Genomic DNA, 6,500 nt, shown 5'->3' on the forward strand with positions numbered 1-6,500 from the left:
ACTCTTGGATGTAGATTTTCATCTAAACCACCACTTTAGCTGCTTTTGAAACCGCTACCTATTCAGCTTCCATGGTGGAATTAGTTGTGGTATCCTACTTGGAACTCTTCCAAGCCACCACACCACCGTTAAGCTTGAATACAAATCCTGACTGTGATTGACATCATCATCGCCAGAATGGAAGCTAACATTGTTGTAGCCTTCCAGTATCTACTCTCCACCGCCTAGACCAAGAACATATCTTTAGTCCTTCTCAGGTACTTACGTATGGTCTTGACTACAGTCCAGTTGCCTCCCTAGCACATGCGACGTCAGGCCTAGTGCACTGCACCAACATACTAAATGTTGCCTATGGCCGACGCATGGGACGTCAAACATCCTTTTAAGTTCTTCATCAGTCTTAGGAGAGTGCTTCATGAATAGCTTAACCCCATATCTCATCAAAAGGAAACCTCGTTTCATCTTGAACCTTTTTCCAGACTTTCTCAATATATGAGTTTTAGGGCATTCCTAACATCCTTTAGATCTATCCCTAAAGATATTGATCCAAAGGATGTAGGAAGCCTCAATCAGGTCCTTCATGGAGAATTGAGCGGATAACGATGCTTTAGTGTCCCCAAAATTTTGACATAGTTTTCAATGAGCAAAATGTCGTCCAAATAAAGCTCTAGGAACGTAACAAAGCTCCACTAACCTTATATACACAAGGGTCAAAGACATTCTTAAACAAATCATAGCCCTGTAAAAGATCTAATGAAAGAAGGTAACAGACCATATTCTATAACTTATAGAATAGCTTATGCCCTTTCCAATACTCATCATTCAGATTTGTTCCTTAGGAAAGGGGGTATATTAAGATTTCTAGACTTTTCAAAGAATTCGCCAAGGTAATGACACCAGATCCTATTAGGATACCTAGAATTGTTGATATTATCATAAAAGATCACCCAATTTTAGATAGAACACTTAGCTCTAGAACTGAGTTTAGTAGTTGGATGTCCTTTTCGGAAGATAGAATTACAGGCTACAGATGTAAGGAGAAAGAGTTATTAAAAGCTTTAACTCCTCAAGAGATTAGGGTAGATAACATAGAACTTAGATGGCCTGGAGGATGGAAAGAAATACAAGTTATATTTGACATCACTAAGAAAAAAAAAAATTTCCCTTGTTGGAAAATATGAAGGCATGCTAAAATAGCAGGCCATGAAATTTTAGTCACAGGTGTTGCAGGACGAGAAAATGGGAGTATGACTTTGGGGTTAAGTTTCCTCGAATATCATAAACCATGGGGAATAAAATGTAACATAATGGAATTTAGTCTTGATGGTGTTACCATAAAGATTGAATAACGAGTCCCTATTCTATATACATATCTGTTGGTATGTTGTACGATCAATATAAGACAGAGTATTTTGCAACTTATATTGACTCAGGATCAGAAATTTGCACGGCAACACCTGGAGTTTTTCCTAAGGAAGCAAGGGAAACATTACTCATTATTGCAGGAAGGAATTTTTCGAAAAAAATCCTAATACTCAATAAGGGAATACCAGTAGCCAAAATCATGATTGGAGGAGCATTTGGATCACCCTGGTTTAGGGTAAAACACCTCCTATATACTTTCATGATACAGGTGCCGATATCTTGCTAGATAACAATTTCATTCAAACATTTACAAGATATATGCAGGATAATCAGAGGAATCTGTTAATCCTTACTACTAACTGTGGTAGTGAGATACAGGTGTTGCGAAGAGAAAAGGCATTTAACAGGATAAATGCCAATAAATTTTCGCAGCAAACGTGGTGATTTTGATGCTAGATTAACTCATCCAAAAATGCAGGATAAGAGGAAATTTGGTAAGGTCCTTTTATCTTTCAGGCAGTAGGGACTCATAGACGGCGATAGCTTCTATAAGGAATCCGAGGAGGAATTCTGAACCCTAAAGAAGCACTACTGGAAATGAAATCGCTAGACATCAGCAAAGAAAGCAGGCTTTCTCTTGAGAATGTCAAGAGACTTATCCAGAGGAACTTCAGTGAAAATCACCTGGCTTGGTGATAGGAACAAGATCGAAGCTACACTGAAGGTCAAAGATGAATCCAAATACGAGTATTTTGATACAAACCTATCCAAATGAACATAGATGATAAGAAGGATATGTAGATGATAAAAAAGGACATATCAGTCTCGAACTCATTGAACCTGGAGTTTCTACCTACAGTAGCCCTGGATTTCTGGTAAGATATCATGGGGAGATTAAGAGAGGTAACCCAGGTTGGTTATTAACTATCAAGGTATAAACAAAATATTAGAATTTGATGTTTATTACATTCCTAGTTGAGAACACTTAATTGATTGCATCAAAGGATCAAAAGTATTTCTAGATTTTATTACAAATCTGGTTTTTATTAGATTAAGATGGAGAGTGAGTAAAAAAATTTACTGCATTCTCCACACCACATGGAGAATATATCTGCAATGTGCTTCCAATGGGTTTAGCTAATGCACCCTAGATATTTCATAGAAAAATGTATACTATTTTTAAAGATTATTTTGAGTTCATATTTATCTATATTGATGACATATTAATTGCATCCAAAAATATGAAAGTACATATTAAACATTTTGAAATATTTTCTGATGCATGCCATAAAGAAGGTTTAGTACTTTCTGAAAAGAAAGCCACTATAACAGTCAATAAAATTGAATTTTTAGGAATTCTTATTGACGAAACAGGGATTGAGTTACAGGACCATATTGTGGAGAAAATTCGCAATTTTCCAGACATACTCAAGGACAAGACGCAATTGCAAAGCTTCTTGGGAGTTGATAATTTTGCAGGTATCTTCATTAATGATCTTGCAAGATACAGAAAGGATTTTCGAACACTCTAATTTAAAGTGGAAATAGGAAGAAATTCACACAAAAATGGTTCGTGAGCTGAAACAGGTTTGCAGCAACCTACTAAAACTTGTTATATCACAGGACGAGGATGAATTGGTAGTTTATACGGATGCCAATGATTACAGATGGGCAGCAGTGCTCATGAAGAAGACAACTACAGGGGCATTACCTTGTAGACATACAGGAGGGTTGTTCTCAGAACAACAGGCCAAAGTTTGGCACATCAACGAGAAAGAATTCTTTGCGATTTGGAAGACTTTTAAAAAATAGCCTTTATTTTTACTTGCTAAAGAATTTACTTTAAAAGTTGATGATACTAATGTTAAAGCTTTCTTAAAGAATAAATTAGAATCAAAGATAGAGAAAGCTCGTATTATCAGATGGCAAGTTGAATGCCAATATTATTGCAATAATATTGTCATTATAAAATCTCATGAAAACGTTCTTGCAGATTTCCTAATGAGAGATGGAGGCATCCGAAGCAAACTCCATCATGTTGAGACTTAGGCACCTCCAAGAAAACCTCGAGGAGCTTGATAGAAAGTTTGGACAGCTAGTGGTTAATGCCCAAGTTGTCGGCAAATTCAAAGAGCTGATCTAAACACTATCCAGGTTGCAATAAGGAGTTCCTTATTAGCATCCACCTCTCTATGGAACGACCTACGAGAACAAATTCAGAAGGCGTCACCTTCTGGGATGACTCACGAGTTGAGGGAGCATGACCCAAAACATGCCTTTAGAGCACAGGGCTCTAGACCTGTAGCGTCGGTTTTAAGTACCGATTGCACAAGGCCATCACCAAACTCTGGTGAAACGGCAACAATTGAGTCTCAGGAAGTGCAAACTCCTGTTGATTCAAGTCAACCCAGCACCTCCGGGGTTAAGGAGGGAGAGATTAGCCTTAGGCCAATGACAAACACCTCTAAGGTTAATACTAACGAGTTAATATCTTCTTCTACTTGGCAGGAATACCAGCGTATGTGGGAAAAATTAATTTTCCACAAAGGAGTAAACCCAGGCAAGACCATCTTTGAAACATCGAGAAAATATAATAGGGTCTGGATGTTAGAAGGGTTAAAACTAAAAGATGTTCGGGAATGGTATGATTTTAGAGCTCTTGCTTCAATTCATACTCTGTCACCAAGTTTTCTGGAAATCTCGAAACTTCCGGAGTGGATTAGTGGGGCAGTTTTTGATTCATGGCAAAATAACCCCCACCTAAAAAGACGTGATGTTCTGGAGATAAAGTTCGTATCAGTTGCTCCAGAAACGGTGGGAAAGGGGTCTCATCCAACATTTCATTTCATTTCATGGAGACGTGCAATATGTTGCATGTTGGGCAATGGCATAACCATTTGTGCCCTTGCTGTGAAAACAAGAGAAACCCCTGTTCGGGACAAAAATTTGGGTCACACAAAATAAACCCGAAGCAAACCAGGATAAGGGAAAAAGAATTTTTTTTTAAAAAAAGAAGTAAAAATTAAAAAACACAAAAATGCAAGGATAAGACTGTCGGCAGAAAATGACAAAAGCCAACAGTCAGCAAAGCAAGAAAGCCAGCTGGAAATCATGCGACCGACAAACCATTATGATCGACAGTTGGAAATCACGAGACGATGGCGAATGCAATGACATCATCACAAAACAAGTTTGGAGTCCGAATTTGAAGTCTGCGGATGCTTATAAATAAAGATGCAATGAAGCAGAAGGGGGATATCAGAAAAATTTCTACTACTCTTCGAAGCATTAGAGTTTTGAATATTCAATATTCTGTAATATTTTAAATTTTCAGTTTATGGGGGGTTTCCCCAACAAGTTAAGTCCTCTACACCATGAGAGGCTAAACAGTTGTCTCCTCCAACGGAGGAATAATGTCTATGTAATATTCTCTATATTTATTCAATAAAAGTTAGGCTTCTGTTCAACCTATTTATCCAAAATTCTATTAAGTCCCTATATTGGAGTCCCTTCTACACTCTAAGGTAGGAAACAAAATAGGGCTGTGCTGTTTTGTTACTGAAGGAGCCAAGTTCCTGGGTACCATCTCCTGCGGTAGTGTGGTTGGAAGAAGTCCGTAAAATCGAGGACTTGGAATACCCGAAAACAGAGCGGTCCAAGTAAGGTATGAATTTATGGGGTCTTAATGTATTTCGGAAGCATGTTGGGCCGTTTTAAGAGCATAAAAATGGATTATCTAGCTATATTCTTTGAAAGGGTAAAATGGTCATAAAATTGGTTGATGGACCAGATTTACGATAGTGTACTAAAATTGATATTACAAAAGTTATGTACCAAAATTGAACGGAGGCAAAGTTAATGTACTAAAGTTTTCCTTTTCCCTAATTTTAATTAATCCAATTTAATTATAATCCACCTAATTAAGCCCGTCATATGTTTAATCCAATTAAATACATGAGCTCAACAAGTCTTTATTAATTAGTAAGTCCACCTTATTAAATAATAAGAACAAGCCCAATATAAATTAATCCTATTAATTTATCCTTGGGCTTCTCCATCCAATGGATCTCTCTCATTTGTAAGTAATCCAATTACTTATGATATTAATTCTCAATTAATTCCTCGTCTCTTTTCGGTGATTTGTGTGTGACTCTTTAGGTTCACCTTTCAGCTAGACTTGGGTTAGTGTCAAACACTATTATTAATTAAATTTAATTTAATTAATAATTCTTAATCAACCCTTGATCAAGAAATTCCATCACCATGAGTGGCCGTCTAGCAATAGTCCATGACACTAAAGACTAGGAGAATATCTATGTAAATTTTTAGGCTCTCGAGTCCATACGGGTACAGTCCTTCCGTCTACCGTCTCCCGACCTTAGTCCAGGGCATGAAATTGGATGTCAGCTCCCATGTTGGACTAGATGTCTATGCTTAATACTTGAAATTGGATTACGCCAAATTGCTCAACATAAGAACCTCTTTTCGTATATGGCCAATGACTGTGGCCACAAGTTTATAAAGCATGAACGCATCTCCAAGTGCATAGGAGATACCTCTGTCATATATTGACAGGGGATGGATTCTCTTCTTCAAACTCACCGTCCTCACTACATACTTTGACTACACTAGACAAGGCTTATGATGACTATGTCTGAGACACGATCATCTCTCGCACAAATCCAAGATGCAGTCATCGTATGCACGTGACTGTCATGATTTCTCAAGTCTGAGGAATTCTCCCATATTATCGGACCCTGGATTTTGAGTCATACCAACCAATCCTCCAAGGCTTGCATATGAAAATCCCAGCGAGTCAGTTCAATCGATTCGACACCTAGCCAATCGACCAACTAAGATTGCTTAGACGTCCCACATCTGTCGCTGGTGAAACACGACATTTATCAAATGAATGCAAGTCTCCATAGGACACTCGATGCCCATTCTCGAGCTCCTCGACTTGGAATATTTCAGACCCAACCCTTGGCAGTTGGTTTTATGACCACCATCCAATGCGTAGTCCAACTGTTGGACGATTGTTATAGTGGTCTGTGGGTTTTATTGTGATGTTTAAGAAATGCAAACATATATAATGTGCACAACAAAGGAAATGCCAGTAGCAAAGACTCATTTTA

Source organism: Sesamum indicum, linkage group LG13 (genome assembly GCF_026168435.1).
Source record: "Sesamum indicum cultivar Baizhima isolate 11 linkage group LG13, ASM2616843v1, whole genome shotgun sequence".
NCBI classification, from domain to species: domain Eukaryota; kingdom Viridiplantae; phylum Streptophyta; class Magnoliopsida; order Lamiales; family Pedaliaceae; genus Sesamum; species Sesamum indicum.